The 20,714-nt window shown below is 50.2% G+C and overlaps 1 protein-coding gene and 1 long non-coding RNA gene across 4 annotated transcripts in view; both read left to right on the top strand.

Moving 5' to 3' along the window:
• LOC118175763 overlaps positions 1-20,714 on the top strand; it is a 55,857-nt gene that overhangs the window by 31,676 nt on the left and 3,467 nt on the right. The window lies entirely within an intron of this gene.
• On the top strand, positions 782-20,234 carry LOC118175764. Its single transcript, XR_004755115.1, has 3 exons — positions 782-792; positions 1,294-1,299; positions 19,856-20,234. It is a non-coding gene; the product is annotated as an uncharacterized LOC118175764 (long non-coding RNA).

Genomic DNA, 20,714 nt, shown 5'->3' with positions numbered 1-20,714 from the left:
AAGCTTTTCTGATAGCAGCATCCAAGGCTCCCCTACTAATATTTAGTGTGTTGGCCTCTTCAAGCTGCCAGTCAAGTGAAGTGGAGGAGGCTGGAACTGCCACATATAAATGTCCTCGGTGCAAAATCCTGCGAGCCACCGGAGTATATAGGTTTGTTTCTCTCTTACCTTGTATTCAATGAAACACCAAGGTCAGTGGGATTAAGTTTACGTCAGGCCGGTGTGAGCGGGAAGCAGCAGTACCTCTGGCTTCGGGGAACACGGAGAGCTGAAACTTGGCTACCAGTTTTCAGGGAGTTACAGAGAAGGAAGCATATTCCCAAGGCAAACAGCACAGACCCATTTGGAATAAATCTACTTGCTGGCTGCACTCCTCAATCTGGCAGTCAGCTCATTTACGATTCAGGCCAAGTTTTGCACTATGGTCAGCTTTAACTAATAAAGATCTAGCATGGTACTTTGCTAATCTCATTAGATGGAGAGGTATGTTTTGGTAGTGGTTTCTGGGGGAGGACAAAGAGAGAAATACATTTAGCAATCCCAGCTTGAGCCATTTCTGTCAGATTTTTTTAAAGCATATATATATATGCATACATAGCATATGTGCTATATGTGTGTGTGTTCCTACTAACCATTTCTACTTAAATATCCCACTGAAAATAGCGGTATCAGGGACCCGAATTACCTGTCCTCAGGGAGAACTGCATTCCAGGCTACAGGGACCTAGAAGCTCCAACAGTCTTGTTGCATGTGGCTGGGGACTATCCGCAGGGGTCTCGGTAAGGTCTCAGTGTACCTTACCTGGAGTTACACGCGCTGAACTCCTCTGCGTTGGCAGCACACAGGCAGCACCCCCTCTGAACATCAAAGTCCAGGAGAAGCTGTGATGTTAAAGCCTGCTGCTTTCAATGGCTTGCCCAGTGAGTGCCTCAATGCCAGGTTTATTTTCAGTGACGCCAATGGATTTTCCCCCCTCCCCCTCCCCCGAACTAGACTTAAAAAAAATCAGGAACGGGGCCAGCATTAATAAATGGCACTTCTTTCAGTTGGAGTATGAGGCATCATCACCCCACCCTGCTGAGCCGGCTCCTTGCAGGAGGGGAAAAACGACAAAACTTGCTTCTTTCTGCTTTTCTTACTTCATTCCCAGGCCGCTGGGGCTCTGTGTGGTTTGTGTTAGCTGTGAGGTGCTCTCTGGGTCAGTTGATGCTGTTCCTTGGGACGTGTCTGCAGGCCGAGCTCCTCACGCTTTCCTGATGCCCTCCACGGTAAAGTTTGGGAGGGACGGCTCAGCTCTGGGTTTGACACAGGTCCTCAGCTGTACGTGTCATTGCTGTCCTCCACGTTTAGATGCTGTAACTAATGTGAAGAAAGAAGCGTATTGACACCGTGGGATACACTTGATTAATCAATTGGTCAAGGCGGTAGTGCGGGGGCTTTGCTGTGCCTTACGAGGTTTGTTCCTTCCCCGTCACTGTGTCACAACAAGGACGTGGTTGTGTTTTGCTGAATCCTTCCTTGCTTGGGGCCGGTCATTTATCAAAAGAGATTTCCATCTTGGACTAATAATTCATCTCTTATTGCGGCCCTCAGTGCTCTGAGGGCCCATTTGTTTCTTCTTATCACAGTCTAATTATTTGGGGAAGGAAAATTTCTGCCTATCGTGGGGACAGCGGCTGAGAGTTCAGGAGAGCCTGGCCTCCAGGTAGGGACGAGCTGATGAGTGTAGGAGAGGGGGCTCCTGGGGTCAGGCCTCCCCCGAGGGACCTGCGGAAATGAGGAGGGTGCTGGAGTCTGGTGGGCTCGACATGAAACGCCAAAGCTCCCCCTTTGGTTTTAACTCTCCCTTTGTGCTTTTTTCACAAACCGACGCCCATGCACATGTCACACCCACGCAGCTCCCACCACCCACTCGCTCACGTGCGGACACACTCACACATACAAATAAGAAATCCTATAAACCAAGGAGTTCCCCCCACCCCAGAAAACTGGGAGCAAAAAGAGAGTACAAATTTGTGTTCATACATACTTGGCCAGTGCTGGGATTACAGAAGGGAGGATGGGTGGATGGATGAACAGATAGTAATCACAGCAGCATAATTAATAATAATGACAGCAAGGCATCCTGCTCCTATTAATAGTGCACGCACAGCTTTAATCAGCTCTGTCCCCCATCCGATGGGAGACTCGAACTGAATCAATTGCTCGTTTCTGTCAGAGAGCTTGTTCTGACCAGATTGATGGAGGGATCCCCTTGGATCTTTACTTCAAAAAAAGGAGAAAATATTTCATTATTTATTTCTTTATCTGCTTAAAGGACCCAGGACGATTTCTTTGTTTTTGTTAATGCTCCCGGTGCAGCTCAGGGGCCGCAGAGGACGTGTCGGGGACGGAACCACCCATAGGGGCAACGCCGCTGTCTCTGCAGCCACGGAGCCACTGCTGGCTTCATACCAGGCTCTTGCACCTGGAGCATAAAATCAAACTCCTTTCCATTCGGTCTTGCAGCCGTTCCCCTGCTCTGAAGGCAGCAGTAAATTCGGCTGGGCTGGTAGTGGCCACTCGTACCACTTTGGAAATTTTCTTTAAGGAGAAGATCTAAAATCTTGTTGGTTTGTTAAGCATATCATACATATAAATTGTCCATCGATGTATTGCACGCGAAAGGCACGGCGAATGTAGCAATAACCTTTTCCAACATTTCATTTTGAAGCCCCATTTACCTGAAACCGAGCTGCTTCCAATAAATATTTCACAACATGTTTCTCCACAAGTGCGCTTACAACTTATGAAGCAAACACAAATGTTTTAATTCTGACAAAATGAGTATTTTTCATGCACCAGCCTTTGCTCAGCACGTAGTTCTGTGGCAGAATGGCTTTCTGATTATCATGTCCCAGGATATTACTTCAACTGAAGAGATATGAAATGTCATTAAAAAGTAATGTTCCTCTGCTTTGACAATCATATTAGTAAACATTGTAGGCTCTGCAGGTTATATGTCAGGCGGGCCGACACTAATGGGTTTATTAACATATACAGTAGCACTTTGTCAAACCTTCTTGTTAATCTAAATTTGCAGGTGACAAAAAGAAAGGGAGGGGGAGCCAGAAGACGGTATTTAAATGCTGCAAAGGTTAGGCCACGAGTGAAAGAAGCTGGGAAATCCCAGCAAGGTGGGCTGCTCCCCTGAGCTCGTCCCAGCCCCTGCTCCCCGTGGGGCCAGGCATCCCCTGCTGATGGGCACAGACACCGTCCTGAGCAGACGTGTTTCAGGGTCGGGGATGAATGGCCCTGTCCGAATCAGCGTGTTTATGGTGCAGGAGCAGCCTGGCGTTTGCTGGGCACCATGTGGAAGTCAGGGTACCCAGAGAGCAAATGCAAGAGAAAAAACGGGGTCACAGGGATGCTGGGGCCACAGGCACATCTGCTCCCAAGTGTGTGTTTCAGCTGCCTACAAACTAATCTCTGGGAGTGCCCAAGCAGTGGTGCTGTGCGTCCTGGGGCATAGCACCAAAAAATGGAGTCTGAGGCTTTTCAGTGTTGAGGAAGGGCTGACACCAGATTTCTGCTGGGATGCAGGCAGAGGAAGGGTGAATATCATGGACATCTGAAGCTGCAAAGGGGGATGTGCTGCTCTGGGTGTCCCAAAGGAGCTGCCCCAAGGGGCTCTTTGGGGAAAGCCCGAAATGAATTGCATCCGCATCCCTGCTGCCTCCTTTTTGCAGCTGGCTGGGCTTTGGCAGGGGCAAAACTTGGTGTGGTGAAGTGGGTCTCAGGCCTGCCAGACACCCAGCTTGCTCCGGCCGTGGGGAGGTGGCCCTGAGTGTGCAGGTGTTTAAAGGCCTCTCCTGAGCTAACTGGGAAGAAGGGAAGTAGGAAGTGTGATGCTGAAGTTTGGGCACATGGGGCCGCCCCCTGAGCATTGGAGCCTGGAGGGACTTGCTGGCAGAGGTCTCTCTTGGCTGTTGGGATTCTTCATTTATTTTTCCCAGCAGAGAGGGACGAGGTGGGGCTTCATGTGGCGCAGTTGCCCGGTGTGACTGTAGGGATGCTCAAAGCAACAATTCTGCCCCCCACAAAAAAAAAAAAAAAAAAGAAAAAAAAAGGAAAAAAAAAGAAAAAAAAAAAAAAGGAAAAAATAATACTAAATAAATAAAAAGATAAGGCTGCTTGTAGGGACCACGGGGGTCTTGGTGCTGTGTTCCTCTTTCAGTTCTACATTAGGAAGAGGGAACGGCTGAGGTGTTCCCAGCTCTGCATGCTCCCCACAGGGTAAGCAAAGTCAATGACTTTGGTTTTTATTTTGGGAGCTGGGAAGTGTAAGTACAGTGGGACCTATTCTTGTCCGAATGACTAAGCCTCCGCCAGCCCAGAGCTCTTCATCTTGGCAAACAGATGGTGCGTGGAGTAAAAGAGATGCTATTCACTGCTATGAAAGGCCTTTTCTTTCTGGAGCAGTGCCTTAAAGGTACAATGGTTTGTTTTATGGGTTCGGCTGCCTTTTGGTGGAGTGACACGAGTGGGGATCGCAGGGCAGGGCAGGGCTGCAGAGGCAGCCTGGGGTGTTCTCAGAGGGCTCTGCCCCAGGGGACAGAAGGGCCACGTCCTCTGCTGGTGCAAATCCGCCTTGCCCACCTGCAGGCAGCTTGGCCATGGGGCAGAGCAGGGGGCATGCAGAGGAGCAAACAGCATTTCTGGCTCCAAGGGGGAGCCTCGGGTCCTGAAGCCCCTCAGAGCACCTCGTGCCTCAGTGCTCAGGGTGCTGCGGTGTGCAGGTGCATCGGCCACAACTGCTTGCTCTCCCTCACACCCATGATTTTGGGGGCCGGCAGCCCGAGGCTGAATTGCTGAGCTGAAACAACTGGGCTTGTATCACGAGTGCCCTTAGCAGAGGGCACAGGGAGGGCTGCTCACACCCCCACCGATGCACACCGTGGTGTCCACCTGGGCGGGCAAATCCACCTATTCCTTTCCTACTCTTTAGCTCTGCCTGGTGGCAGCATTTTTGGATCTGCCACCACTGCCTGTGTCCCTTGAGCTGCTTCAGTGGCAGGCGAAGCAGCAGCTCGGGACCTGCTGGTTCCCCTGCTGCAGGGAGCAGAGTGGGGAGCATCACCCCAGAGAGCATCTCCCCGCTGCTCCCCGCCCTCCAGCCCACAACCTCCCTATGCCCTCCTCTTTCCCTCGCAGTTTCTTTCATGACTCCAAAAATAGGTTGGTTGTGCTGCTGCGACACATTACCTGCCACTTCTGCAGCTCCGGCAGATAATTATGGCACAGAAGGAAAAAAAAGTTTGCTAAAAACAGGAACTTGAAGGGTTTTGTAAAGGATGCTTGATGCAGGCAGATGTTGGAGCTGATAAAGTCTGTGCTTAAGTGGTAGCTCAGTCTGGGCTCCGTGAAGGTCTGTAACACCCCGAGTCCTGCCTGGCTGGGAATCTGGGGCTGGCATTCAGGATTACTGTGCTAAAGCTCCGTGGAGAGCTGGGGGGATGCAAAGGGGCGCAAGGACTCGGGGCTGGGTGGGAGCAGCCCCTGAGCATCCCTGCTCATGTTGAAGTCGGAGCTGATCAGGCACGGCTGTTGTTGCGTGCCAGCCAGGGAGCGTGGCTGCAGGCAAGCAGCATGATTTCACGCCGATCGGATCCGTGTTTTGCACCAGCACTGCCAACTCCCAGAGGTTTTCTGTTGTGGGGATCGTTATTGTGAAGTGCTTGCTGCATTTGTCTTCATTTTGAACTCTTCCAGCTCAAAGGTCAGCAAGAGGCAGCAGCGGAGCAGCCCGGGGATGGAGGTGGTGCTTGGAGTTTTCAGTCCCTGCCTGTGCGTCCTGGCACCCAGCTGGGACGGGGGTGTGGGTGCTGACTTGTGCCCTCCCAGCCCCAAAACGCTGTGACCCCAGCACTGCTCACTTGGTGCACCAGGGACTGCTGCTGGTAGATACTGAAGTCATATCTGATGCTTCTGAGCTCTGGATTTCTTGGGTTAGCACAAGGGCAGTGCCTGAAGAGCTGCTGAATGGGTGGTGTGTCTGGGGGAGGAGAGGGCGTTCTTCCTCCCTGCCCCCCTTTTTTTTCCCTTCCTTCCTCCAGTGATGTCAGCAGGGAAAAATGAAAAAAAAAAAAAAAAAGTGTTAAAAAAGGGCAGAAGGGCCTGGATGCAACAGGTTGGAACACAAATACCAGAAGAATGAGAAATATTTATCTGAGGAAGAGAGTTATTTGTTTAAGATCCATTTTTTTTATTATTTTTTTAAAGATTTTTTTTTTTTAATCTCAGAATGTCCCATTTTTTAAATTTAAAAACTTCAGACAAACTTTTCATGTTGCCTCTGCTCAGGATAGAGTTTGCCATTTAATAACCTTCTTGTGTTACAAATCCTGAGACATCACGACTCCTGCACTCGCCCATCTGCCAGGCAGAGAGCATTTCTTGACCTTTTAAAGAAAGCTGGAGATAATGAACCCGTTGGGCCAGAGGATGCCCTAACTGCTTGGAATAAAAACAGTGTCGCTGCGAATTTTGGAGAGGAGAAATCTTGCAGCTCCAAGCCAGCAGTTCGGGCTGAGAGCTTGCAGTGATTTCCGGCTGAAGCCATGAGCTCCCTTTAAAACAATTAATAAATTGGAAGACATGGGCAGAGTGAGGTCTGGGCTTCACGAGGGCTTTAGCAAACATCTGAAAAGATCCAGAGAGAGAAGATTGGACTGGCTGCTGTTGTGTTTGAGCTTTTAACTAATTGTATTCTCCTTCAAAGATCTCATCAGCTGATAAATGCAGATACTGAAGAAGCTGGTGCTTGTTGCAGGGGGCTGGAAGTCCAAGCTGCTTTCTCTGTTACTGATGGACTTGGAAAAATGCAGCACGTACCCCGCATTTTGCACAGCAGATGTTGGAGGCACAAAGGTAGAAGATGCTGTTCTCATCAGTATTTTCTGTGGCGAATTTTAGTTCTTTGAAAATGGAAACCCACATTCGTGCAGCCTCACCGGTGTTGTTCCAGGCCAGGTGTCTTGTCTTAGGTTAGAAACAACACCCTGTTAGTGACGGGACCCTTGTGCATCCCAAAATGGGGCTGTGGACCACTGCAGCAGCACCTCAGCCAGGCATTGCCTCGCGCATCAGGGGTCATCACCCTGCAGGCTCGGTGCGGAACTGGGCCCTGGGGAGAGGACCCTGGGGCTGTGATCCCTCCTGGGGCCAGCAGATGCTCCTGGATGGTCCCTCCTGTGTCTGCCTCACTGGGGGACAGCACCATGGCTGGGGTTTTGCTTCCTCCTGTGCCTGGTCATACATGCACCTAGCTCAGGACAGGCTAGCACGATGCTGCTTCTGTGATCTCCTTTCCATTGCCCCCCAACTGGCTCTGTGGTTCCAGCAGAAAGCGCACAGAAAACGTTTCGGGTGAAGCAGGAGGGATGGCTAACGTGCTCCAGTCCTCGCCTCACTGGTGCCATGGAGCAATGCATGATTAATTTGCTTAAAACTTTTCTGAGGATACGTGTGTTCTTCCTGTGCTGCAAAACCAGAGCCAGAGCCTTGGTCTGTAATTCTTTTAAGGAAAGATGACATAGTTGGTCTTGATTAAAGCATTAGGTTAACGCTGATTAAACCATGGTTAAATTATTCATGTGCCTAGCTATTCATACGATACATAAGGAATTTATTTTAATGGGATGGGTTGCCATGCCTAATATTAAAACTCGCTGCTGTGCTCAGTGGCAACTGGCATGGCAAGAAGAAGTAAATAGGATGGCAGGGGAAGGATTTTCTGCATTAATGCAGTAATATATGTGGAGCTGTCCTTAAAACTGAAATAGCCATAGGTTCATGGTAAATTTTAGCCACAGAGCTCATGTCATGTCCCGCTTCCCTGCCAAGGAAACGTGGGCAGGCGTGCTCCCCTCTAACAGGGGATCCCAAAGCACTGCGGAGTGCGGCCGCCACCGCGGCGGTGGCGAGCAGCCAGGCAGGACGAGCGCTCCGTGCCATAATAAGCAGTCGTCGGGCTGAGGGAAACATCCAAAGTCAACACTCATGAGGGAAGTCCTGGGACTCTTTCGGTGTCTGGTGGATGAAATCAGGCTGAGGGGATTCCTCCCAGAGGTTTGTCTGTACAGCATTGGGTTTTTCCTTCAACGTCCAAAAACTTCAGGCACACAAAATGTACCCCATGCAAGCGGAGGCCACTTTGTGCTGGTCATCAGAGGGTCTTTTTGTTGCCCTCATCTCCAGAAATAAATTGTGGACGTGAGAAATGGCTGCATGTGGGTCTGCCCTGATGGTTTCAGAGCCAGACTTGTGGGCAGCCAGGTTACAGCCAGCACCACGGATCCCGTGGGACGGAGCCACCCTCGTGTTCACCCGCGGCTCCCTCCTTGGCCACCCAAAGGCTGAGGGCAGGAAGGGAAGGAGCCAAGACCTCCTGACCCCAGAGCTCGTACTGGAGTGCAGACAGACAGAGCTGAGTCCCTGGTGATGGTGTGGGGCTGACGAAGCCCCACTGTGTCCCTTTGACCATCTCTGTGGGTGGAAGGACGTTCACTCAGCTCCGGCGCAGCCGCCTGCGATAGGAGCAGTGCCTGAGGAGGCATTTGGTCCTCATTAGCAGAAGCTCGGTAGCTGTTTTGTCATTTTTCTTGTTTGTCATAAAAAATAAATACAGTTTAATAGATGATCTTACAGAGCAGGTTTTGGCAACAAAATAGACCATGTCCCATTATAAACTTGATGTGTATAATTTAAAGCAAGATGGAATATAAAACCATTTCCAGCTCAGATGAGGGAGAGGGAGACACAGATTTAGGTCCTGATTGTGCTGAAATGAAAAACAGCACATTCTCAGATAGTGTATTAAATCAGGCATTCTCTTTTATGAAGTCCAAACTATAAACAGCCTTTTTCAGAATAATTAATCACATTGTTTATTTTTTAGGAAGGGAACTTCTTTCATTTCTTTGTTTATTTTTTAGGGTGATCGTATGTAGAAGAGCAGCTCTAAACACTGTAGAAGATTATCCGGAGACAAGGGAGGAATTTAAGGGGACATTCCTGACAATACCCTGTCCGTCAGCAGAGATTTAAGAAATGTCCCGAGGAGCCCTAAGGGAATGACATGTCTGGTGGGGAAAGCTCGGCTCCGGAGCAGAGCAGGGCAGTGGGAAGGTGGGCAGAGGGGGCAGCGATGCAGGCGGTCATGCACTCAGCATCTTGTTGGCACCAGCCAGCATCACGAGTGGGTTGGTGAGGGTCTGGGGGCTGGTGGGGTGTCCTTTGGCAGGGCTGCCTCTTCTCAGACCCCCTAATCGGCAGTGAGCCTGCCTTCCATCCTCTTGTTTAAACTGGGAGGCTCATTCTTACTGGGATCAGAAGCGGGGCAAAAACCCCGATCCCCCAGCACAGTAAATCAGCACAGCTCTGCTCAAGCTGGAACAGGACTGCCGATGTGTGCCAAGCAGAGACAGGGATCCAAAGTGCATTTCCTAGATCCTCCCGTTGTGTAAAGCAATACAGCGCCTCTGGTTTCGGCGTGGTGGGGCTGGCTCGCCTCAGTCTGCTCAATTCTGATTTCAGCAGAGCCAGTGTAAATCCAAAACAGCTCTAGGGAAGTCAGGCAAGTTACTCGAGACTCAAATAGGCCAGAGGAGATAGGAAACTATTCACAGCTTGTATGTAGCTGTCGACATTCTATATAAAAAGCTGACTGAATGCAGCCACAATGTGTTATAGGCAGGGTGCTAATCTCTGTTGTTATTAAGTTTCCTGACAGTTCCCATTATCAGAGCTTCGTTACGGTTGTTTATAGGACCACCAAACTTTAATCTTTCAGGTGGAAGCACATCACCCATTGCCATCCACGGGAGGTGTCGCCTCCAGGTGAAGGTTTGCTTCCTCTTGATTCTGTTACAAGCTGGGAAGCAGCACAAAGCCCAGCTGTACTAAAAATAGGAAAAATCGGATAAAGCTGCCAAGTCTTGGAACCTGGGGGACATCAAACCAGAGTTCCTCCTGCCTGAGCAACTTTTGCTTGTGCCATGCCCTGCGTGTGGGTACAGGTTGTCACCCCTGGTGGCATGCTGCTTCCCCGTGGGACCCCACCACCCTCTAGGTCAGCAGGAGGCTTGACATGCCTCCTGATAAAGTTCTGGGGGGTTTAAAAGTCGTGGTGTTGGAGGCAGGACCCCAGTCAGCATCTTGTCTTAACTGTGATTTGTGGCTTCCTCCCCCCTGCTCATCCCTGGCAGCAAGGAACCCACCAGGCCCTATAGGAACCTACCCTGCTGCTATAGGGCGGAGGCTGTACACCAACGTGCAAGTGCCAAGAGGTAAACCAACCTTTTTTTGAGCTGGAAAGTGGCGTATTTTACTGGAAAACCCAACCAGTTTGCTTTGGCTGTGCTGCCGCACATCCTCAGGGCAGCTGTGCTCCTGCTGCCATGCCCTGGTTGGGGTCCTTCATGCCGGAGGTGTTGTGGCAGCGTGTTGGAGCAGGAACGTATCGGCCTCATGCCAAAATAATTCACTTAGGGTTGTTTGGCTTTTTTTTTTTTTCCGATGAAAAAATCAAAATTTCCTGTGCAAGATGAGACATGATTTCAGTGGGGTGGGGGAGGATGGAGTGGTGGTGCAGGGAGAGGAAATACTTTATTAAAAAAAAAAAAAAAAAAAAAAAAAAAGACTTTTCCTTTGCAAAATAAATTTTATGACACATTTTTTTACCAGCCCTAATTTTGAACAGTATTAGTAGCTTGGTGCCAGCCTGATGAGTGCTGGAGCAGCTTACATTCGTGTAGGAAAGAGGGATAAATCCTGGCAGCAGATTGCCCAAATCTGTAGCTTGTGATGGGTTTTTCTCGCTGGGGCCCTGTGGATGGAGATACCCCAGTGTGGAGGCAGGAGAGAAGCCCATTGCAGCAGGGTCAGTGCACAAAGCCGGGCTTTTCTCACAGATATATTAGAAATATAAATGCTATGAAGAACTGTTCAAATATAGAAGAGCATTTTGGCTATCAGGTGAGTGATAAAATAACTGTGAATAGGCAGCTGGGCTCGTGATGGGATAACAATCCCATTTGGAGAGAAATTGTTCCTAAAGGCTGTGGTTTGGGCTTCCCATGTTGTGTTGCAAAGCCCACGGTGCCGTGTTGTTTTTGCCCTGCATCTATCCACCGCAGATGAATGTGGGACTGCAGGATGGTGCCTTATGGGGGAGGGCACCTTGCATTTCGGATAGCTACAAGACTTGAAGTCATGTCCTGGGCCAACACCATTGTTTCTCTTGCCCACGTTTGCCTCTTTGTGCTGCCAGCAAGGCAAGGAGCCACTGTGGTGTCCGGGGTGGGACCTCCTTGGACCCGTTTGTGTTTTATTAATAAGCCACAGAGAGCTTCAGGCTGTGGATGCCACAGCCGCTGATGGATGGGGTCGGGGTGCCTGTGAGCTCGGAGCCTCCGCGAGCTCTGCCGTTTGTCATCCCCGAACCCAAAGAGGAAAAACTGCAATTTTCAGGACATAAAGAGCAGGGAAAAAAAAAAAAAAATCACCACTCGCTGGTTTGCTTGAAGCAAATGGATCAATAACACTTGATACATACCTAAATAAAACTGAGCCAGACCCCAGCCTGCTGCATCTCTGGGGATATCTTTTGTGACTGAAAAGGTGAAAAGGTGGCTTTTCTCCTCGGAAATGGCACATTGCTGTTTTCCCCGTTTTATGAGTATTAAGAGAAATAAACGGCAGCTTTTCTATTCCTTCTGGCTCTATATGGCTTTTGTTGAGAACACCCCAAATGCTGGTTCTCAGCAACCAATCTCCTGCCCCTTGGCAAGGTCTGCGCAGTCTCACTGTGGCTGCTGGTCCAGGGGCAGATTTGATCCTGAGCAGTGGCAGCGGATGGGGGATTTGCCATTTGCCTCGCAGAAAGAGCGGCTGCTGGTTCACTGCATTCCCGAGAGGCATCTGTGGGGAGAAAGGGGTATTGAGGAGGTGTCTTCTGCAGTGGGGTGTCTTGCGAAATTGAGTTTTTTATGTATACAAATATATATTTGTAGAGCTTTTCTCTTCTTTTCTTTTCTTTTTTTATTTAAACATTTTGTGGAGTTTGGGGCCACTGACCAGCCTTTCTCCACCACTGTAGGATCACTTTTCTTGACGTTTTTCCTTTGTGTTGCCCCTTCTCAAAGTACCGCCTGGATCATGGCTTTCTCTTCAAACAATGCAGTGGTATCCTGGTGGAAAACAGCGTCCTACAGCTTCAGCAGCAAAAAAGGGCCAAGGTTTCTTGTGCAACTGCTCCCACCCCGCTGGATGAGGAGACCTTCCCAGTCTGATGGGGCTTCCAGCCTTCCCAGCTAGCAGGGCTGTGGTTGCTCCGCACATCCCTGGCACTGGCTCTGTCTCCTCCTCACCTCTTCAGCACCACACTAAGAGGGGTCAGCAGGGATCTGAGTGCTCCTCTCGTTTGTTCTCCCTTCTTGCTGGTGAGCCGTGCCCAAGGAGCAGAGCAGGAGCCTGCAGCTGGTGGGAGCCGAGTGGCTGAGCTGAAGCAATGACAGTCGCTGGTGTATGAGCTCTGAGGAGCTCCTGTGATGTGCTCTGCCACCAGAATGAGTAAATAAAAGCCTCCTCATTTATTTATGATGCAAATAGCAACTGTGCATTCAGCTCTAGGACTTGTTGATTATTTATTTAGAGCCTCCTGTCTCGGAGGCACTGGCTGCGTGCAAGAGGCATCTGTCTGAGATTATTATCCACAAACAGACATTTTGCTTCTTGGGCTGCGGTGGTTAATATTCTTGAAAGCGTGCTGTGGAAACGGAAATCCTTCCAGGGAGACACACGTCCCCTGGTCCTTCCTTTTTGGAGTCAATAGCAGCTCGTGGTCCTGCCTTCCCTACTCCCACCAGACCTCTGAAAAGCCCTAGGGAGCAGGTGAGCACCCTCTGCACGTGGAGGTTCCCACGGTGGTAGCACTGGGGGGGTCACGGCTGTAAGCTGGCTGCTGTAGGTCCTCGGCCTCAAAAAGCTGAAGGGAAGGTGGGGAGGAGATGGATGCAGGTGGGTATGAAAGCAGTGGGACAGTATTCGGGCTGACATAGCTGTGATGGTTGCGTGGGGACCCCCTTCCTCCCCCCCATTATCTCATTACTCACCGAGCTGTTCCTTACTGAAATGTCTGTCTTTAATTATCCCATGCAGGAATCCCTGCTTTGTAAAACGATGCCACAGTTTTAGAGGAGAGGGCTGATTTTTCTCTTTTCAGAAAGCTCTACTTACCCCTTTTATTTATTTGCCCGTCTTGCAGTCTGAGGGCCCATGGGCAGGAATTACTTTCTCAGCACCCCTCTTTTGGCTTTTGCAGGGTAAAGTTATTTACATCCATTCAATCTTAGATCTGTGGGGCAGAAATTGAAGAATTAATTCATACCCCATAGTACAGCTGGCCAGCCTTCATCAGAGGAAGATTAAATCCAGCCTTAGACGTCCAAGCTAAGCACCTAAGTGAGTGACTGAAGGCTCTGACCCAAGCTCAGATCCTGTAGGTCTTGGCTCTCCTCGCTTACAGACTGAGGAAAGGTTGCTGCTAAGCCAGATAGATTTTGCTTGGCTCCTCCACCCATGGCAGTATTTCCAGGGTTTTCCAGGACTTCAGCCATTCTCATGGGTCTTCTCTGAATGTTTCTCCAGTTTTTCAGCCTGCGTCTCAAGGCGTGGAGCTGCCTAGGACATCACAGACAGGAGCCGGCCTAAGTTTTGGATGCCTTGTGCAGCAAGCCCAGTCGGTGACTTAACTCCCACACAAAGTCGAGGGAGGAAAGATGATGCCTTTGGATGCCTGCAAAAAAAAAAAAAGGTTGTGTCTGGGCACATGGAATTGGCTATCTGGGGAACGGAGAGACTTCAGATGTGCCAGGTGCATTCCCTCTGGGGGGCACTGCCTCCAGAAGGAGCTTAGCTCAGCCACAGATGCCCCATGGGGCACTGGCTGAAGCTGGGGTGAGTCCTTCCAGCCATACTTGTTTGCACCCAAGGTATCAAAAGCCCTGGGAAAACTACAAAATGGTTTGGAAAGCCTACAAAACATCTGGGGGGTGGTTCAAAAAGCAAACTGCTTAACTCCATCAGATTCCCACTTCTGGCGTGTAATCACTAGAGGTGCAGAAACTTGATTTCAGTCCAGTCCCTGGCTAGTGGTGCAAAGTCTTTTAGAGCAGGCAAAGCCGAGAAACCAGGAGACATCCAGGAGCTCCTTGGGCTTGGAGAAGGCATTTGAGATTCGAAGCAGGTGGAGATAAATGTCAGGGTGGTAAATATTGGCCCTGCTCTCTGAGCGTGTCAGCAGAGGCGTGCAAACCCTTGCAGACTTGAAGGAATTCTGCAGCACCAAACCCAAGCACCGGGGTGCTGAGCGCACGCATCTTCAAACAAGACCGTATGTACAGCGAGCCTGCTGCCAAAAGGTAGCAGAAAATTTGATGTAAAAACAGAAATATGCTTCAGTTGCCTTGGAATATGATATCCTTCTGAGCTTGCTTGCATATCGCTTTACAAAGATCAGCTGTCCACTGAACTACCAATACCTCCCAAACTTGGCTGCGTTTCAGTGCCTGTGGGATGCAGTATAAAAAGAAAAGGAGGATGATTGGGTGTCTCTGTTTCCAATTGCCCGTGGTGCAAAGTGCCTAAATCTATGCCTGAGGATGGAGCTGCGTCTTCTGTGTGTGGATGGCAGGGGGGTTTCAGTGTCATTTCTGGTTGGAGATGGGTGTGGGGGTGCTGGGAAGAAAGGAGAGCTTGGGAAAGGAGTTTCCAACTGGAAGCAACCAAAGGAAACCGATAGTTTTTATGCTGATAAATTGAAGCAGGGATTAAAGAGGTACAGAGCGATTCTTATGCTCTGAATCTCAGTTATTTGAACTCAATTGTGGAAATCCCCCAAACCCACATCTGACGGAGCTGGCCGGTTTTTTAACCGAGCAGGGGGCGCGGGCAGCTCCGAGCGGCGACATGCAGGGTGTGATGGCTGCTGCTTGAGGTGCCTGGGGGTTTTGGGGGGGGTGGGAGGGCTGGGATGGGGGATCTGTGCTGCTCCAAGGCCAAGCTGGGGATGGAGCAGAGAGCCGGGCTGTGAAGGACTGACAGCACAGCGACAAGAGCAAGCCCTGCAGGAACAGCTGCCGCGCTCCAGTTTTTTGGTGTCTCCCCACCTGCAGCTCCTTGAACCTTCCCTTCCATTCCTTCGGTCTTTATTTCATTTGACTAATACAAAACCCTTTCCCTCTCTCAGCAGAGACACTGGAGCACAGCCCACGGGCTGGGAGGGGAAAGCTGCAGCTTGGCTTCTCCTCCCCGACCAGCAGCCAGCTCCATATCTCCGGACGGATCCAGCAGGAGCACGGGAGCCTGCCTCCGAGAAGCCCCTGTGCTCTGCCAGGGCCACACAGGTAGCAGCGAGCCTGATACCAAGTCACATGCAGCAGCTGGGAGTCCTTTTTGTCCTCTTGTCTCCCCTGTATTTCAGAGCAGTAGCTCTCAGGTGTCCAAAGCTCCAGGCTCTTGCACCAACACCCGTGCATGTGCACAAAGCGCGTGCCCATGTCTCTGCTGGCACGGAGCGCAGCGGCTGTTCTGGAGCAGCGTGCCCACTGGGTGCTCTGCAGCACTGAGAGTGCCCAAATCTGTCATCTTCTAGGGTATTCAGGAAGAAAAGTGCAGAATCCCCTCTTTGTGCCACAGAGGGGCTCATACAGGGCTTGGCTCCAGTCTGGGCATGGTCTCTGCCTTCTGCTCTCGTGACACCGCTGGTAACAGCAGGTGGCTGCCACCGGGCAGGGACATCATGAGTGGATTTGAGGCAAGCAGTTTAAAGCCTGTACCTGGCTGCTGCCTGGCTTGGCATTTGCATTTCTTACCAGGGCTCTTCCACTTCCCGGCCTTACTTTGCATGATTTATCCTGACCTTTGGTGGCTGTTCTCAGGGCTGCTTACAGAGATGACTAAACAGTGTTTAAAAGCCCAGATCCATGACTGTTTTCATGAATACAATCAGAAAGTAGGATGTGGTGGTTGCAAAGTGCTAGCAATAAATGCTGGTTAAAGAAATGAGCGTATGCCCCAGACCTGATGAATTTTAGGAGGGGCAGCCAGTCATCCAAAGTGCACTCAGTAAAGTATGCTAGGAGCTATTTTGTCCCTTTTGCTCCCTGAGACATTTGTTCTCCAGCCTGGGAATGGGCGTGCTGCCACGTGCCTTGTCTGAGTAACCACCAGCACCATAACAGCATAAACAAATTGCATAAACAGAGAATTCCCTAACAGCAGGACTAGCAAATTACGGCCCTGTGAGCTGTCCAGTGGAGAGAGTGAGAGAAGTAAAAAGAAATTATATCAGGAATTAATTGGAAACAGAGAGGGAGTCCAGCGCCAATGGTGCAGGTGGGGTCTCCATCGCCTAGGAAAAAAGAAAAAAAAAAGGGACAAGAAAATCATACAGGAAAATACGCTTTGAACATTCACAGAAGAAACACAAATGCAGGCGTTTGTTCAGTGAGGGTGACTCTGGGTTCTTCCTAATGAACTCTAATGCGAAGAGGAAATTAAAGAGCTCTGTTTTCCACTCTGTCCAGTTGCAAAGCATCTGCACTGGGAGCAGGGCCGGTGTCAGGGATGGATGCTTTAATGCACTCTGGGGATCAGAGGAGGCCAAGGAAGAAAGCTTCTGCGCTCAGGCTGACAAATGGTACTGCTCAGGATTTTCTGACAGAGTATTCTTAGTTTTGTTAACAAGAACAAACAAGTAATTCAACATAACTTAAACTTTAAGCAGGAGAAGCTCAGCCTGGACAAATTTCCCAGGCGAGTGGTTTTTTTTTGTTGTTCTTTTATTTTCTGAAAGGATGTTCCAAGATTGTCCAATATGGGAGACCATTTATTTTTTGAAATAGAAACATACATCTTTCTGGTCCATAATGCTTTCAATTGTGAGTTAAGTATTACATGAATGGGGCTGCTTCTTTGTTTAAGGTTTGGGAGAATTGAAACCAAATGTTTAAAAATTATCTATCCAAAATGCTTGGCTTGACTGAACTCAAGCGACTGTTGTTTTTTTTAAGCTATAAACAATATTGAGATTCTGACTGTTTATCCCCATATGCCTTGAAAAGTGTTTACAATTTCAGACATTTTTCAAGAACTCAAAACCTGTTTCTGATGTATATTTATGCTGGCAGCTGGTATCGAAAGGACAGCTCAGCTCCTCAAAAAGTGGAAGCATATAACAGTTTTCCCTTTCGGAAAGCTGGTACAAAACGGGGATGTCAGAGCAGGACGAGCCCCGAGCCGTGTCGGAGTCCCTGCAGCATCCCGCCGTGTCGGCAGGGCCAGCTCCTGCTGTCCTCCCTGCCGTAACCTCCTCCGAGGCGGTGAAAGCCCAGACGTGTGGTTTTGGTCCTGCTGACGGATGTGGTGATGCAGATGCTCAGTCTTGCTATTCCAGCAGCATCACCCAGACCCCCCCTTACACCGGGATCTGCTCAGAAATAGATGGCTTGTGCCAGCCAGGGCCAGGTGGAGCTCTCGTGGCATCTCTTGCCCGTGGAGAGATAAATCAGAGAGATTCTATTTATCCAGGCTGACTTGGCCATGTCCTGAGCGAGCCAGCTGTGCCAGCAGCTAGTGTGAGTAGCCAAACAAATAATTTCTTTATTTAACCTTGAATCTTCTCAGTGTGTAAAGTGGAGCAGCTGGGCCTCAGACCGACACTGGTTTGGGGTTAAATGGAACCTAATTATGTTTGTTTGTTTGTTTAAATCATGGCTTAGTGATGCTCTCGATTCTATCTCTAATACCCATGGCAGGCGGTGAGAGGCATGTCTGGAGGTCCTTGGCCGTGGCTTCACTTGGGGCAACCTCGCTGAGCTTATCAGAAATGATCTTTTGGTCAAGGTAGATGTTTATATATAAAAAAAAAAAAAAAAAAAAAAAAAAAAACAGGTAGAAAACATCTGGGATTCCAGCAAATGGCGGGATGCTGCTGACCTGGTAGTGTGGTCCCCATCGTGGGTGCAGGCTGTTCCCATGGTGGGGGGCTGGCATTCTCGGCCCCCTGCTCTCCATGTTGCTGCAGCCCCCTGGGGAGCAGAGGCAGCATGCTGCAGGCAGAGCACCCCAAGATTCCTGGGCTGGTCTGTGCTGTGCAAGCAGACGGCTTAAATAGCAGTCACCCCCTCCTGCAGGTGGCAGCTGGCCCATCTGGAAGTGGAGCCTGATGTGCTCAAAGGTTGCTCCAGCCTGGGGAGGCACTGGGCTGATGGAGATTGGACTGGAGCAGGCTGACAGGAGCTGTTCACAGGGCCGTGCCCTTCGCCAGCCAGCCCTGTGCAGGAGGACACGTCTGGAGGAAATGACCCTGGGGGCTGCATGCCATTAGCTCAGCTACAGCCTGGCCGGGAGGCGGAGGAGTGCTGCAAAGTGTCCCCAGACCACAGCCAGATGGACACTGCCCATCCCAGGGGTGCCATCAGCGATAAGTGCCCCGCGGCATTCGCTGTAGGCACCGAGAGCATTATAAACCTGTGGCTTCCTCCCTAATCTCCCCTCTGAGTGCTGAACAAGCCTCCTTTTGCTTGGGAGGTGAAATGCAGCGTGGTAAAAGCACAAACACTGGTGCACACCTCGAAGCTGGCCGCCCCGGGACCCCTGGGACATGCAGAGAGGCCAGGAATTAGCTCAGTGACTGTGTCTGCCCAGTCGATATGGTGCATTCAGCCCCGCTCCTCTGTGCTAAACTTGTCCTTCTCAGGAGAATTGTTTTACTCAGCTGCCTTCCCTTCCGTGCCTTGCCGTAGGGGGTCTCTGGCAGCGAGCAGTATAGAAAATGTATTGATTCTGCTCCATAAGCCCTGTACGCGGGGAGGTAAGTGCTCCCCAGCCGATACCTTTCAGTCATTTCCTTCAGAGGTTGCTCACATGCCCTAAATCACAGCTGTTGATGAAAGAACAAAAGGAATGAGCTGAAGAAACTGTGGCCGAGCAGGGCTAATCCTGTCTAAAACACCGCCGTTACCCGGCGCTGATGGAGGAAACCACAGAGGCCAGGTGCTGGGTGTGGGTGAAGAAGGACCTTCCAGCAACAGGAGTGCTCTGGTCGCAGGTTTTAAGCTTCCAGACAAAATGTCAGCAGCCGTGACACCAGCCTGGGTTTCTGGACAGGGGCAGGAGGCTTGGGAGGGCCCGCATGTGGCTGTGGGGCAGCTCTTCAGTGACATCAAATGTATTTCTTGGATAACTTTCTTCGTTCTTCTAACGAGGCCCACAAATTAGGGCCTGCGACTGCTGTAGAGAGGAAATAGCAAGGAAGTTTGGCACGGGAGTATGTACTTGTGGCTGATAAGCTGCTTTTAATGTTCCTCTGCTGTGCGAACAACCTCAGGTAATGCTCCGAGCAAGGACTTCGCCCTCCAGAAATCACCCAGTTGTCCTAAGAACCATTAGATGATTATTACTGTTATTATTAGCATTTAACGATGCTGAAAGGCAGGTGCTGAGTCTTTTCTGAAATCTCTGCTGGCTTCCAGCCCCTTCGTCCCATCCATAGGGTGCTGCTCGCTTGTCGGGCTCCTCGAAGGTCCTGGGCTGAGCCCCCGGCTGGGAGGTGCACCCAAGGGTGGTCCCAGCGTGTGAAGCGGAGCTGGAGCACAGCGTCAGAGCTGAATGAAGGAGCGTTTTCCCCACGGAGCAGTGAGCCGTGCTGCCTGCACGATGGAGCAAGCAGGAGCCGTGCTCCAGCCGCCGAGCAGCGGTGAGGACAGGCACTAAGATGAAGGAGGCCTGATTTTTTTTTTTTTTTTTCAAGAACGTTGCTGGCCAATGTCTTAGGTAATAAATGCTGTGGATGGAGGAATGCAGCCTTGTTATTGCCTGGCTAAGGGGAATTCATTCTACACATTGGCTTTCCTGGAGTTTTCCACCCGGGCGTCGTTGACTCCTCACCACCGCATAGATATTTCTGTATTTCAGCAAAATTTCCCACTTCTAATCTGGATAGTCCTGGCTGGGTGGAGTGCAAAACCCACATTGTTAACTCCGGATAACAGTAATTAAAAGAAAATAAAATCAAAGGTGCTCAGAAAAGAAATGGAACATTTTTCTCTGGAAGCCAAAAGATTATATTAAACTTTGTCGGTTTAATAAAATATTATGAAGTTTGGGAGCGTATTTTCCCTGGGACTTAATCTGTTTATACATCTAAAAACATAAATAGAATATCGCTTTACTTGACCACACAGAAAACCCGATCTACGGGGGCTGCTGTGCCGTGTGTATTTCCTGGTGCATTGCTTCCACCTCGGCTTTTGCACGGCGTGAGTCCCCGAGGACGGCGGGGTTGGGGGAGCAGGAATTCGGCAAAGCCGGTGCCAAAGCGCCGTGGACGTGGCAGGGTAGGGGGGAAGAGCGGGGAGAGCTGCGAGGACCTGACTTCTCAAGGTGTTTGGCTGTCTCAAGGCAGTAGTAAGACCTGGAGAAGCCTGAAGTGGAAGACAAGGCTGGGAAAATGATGCCAACAAGGCTGGGAGCCGAGCTGGGACGTTCAAGCCAGGCAGAGCCCCCCCAGCTCGATCGGTTTTGCAAGCTGAACCTGACGTGAGTGGCTAATTCTGTGTTTTCCCTTCTTTTCACAAACCTCCCCACTCTTTCCAGGTTGCTGCCGCCAG

The sequence above is a fragment of the Oxyura jamaicensis genome, chromosome 18 (assembly GCF_011077185.1).
Source record: "Oxyura jamaicensis isolate SHBP4307 breed ruddy duck chromosome 18, BPBGC_Ojam_1.0, whole genome shotgun sequence".
In the NCBI taxonomy this organism is placed as follows: domain Eukaryota; kingdom Metazoa; phylum Chordata; class Aves; order Anseriformes; family Anatidae; genus Oxyura; species Oxyura jamaicensis.
Note: the sequence above shows the minus strand (reverse complement) of the source record. Positions and strands in the feature narration are given on the sequence as shown.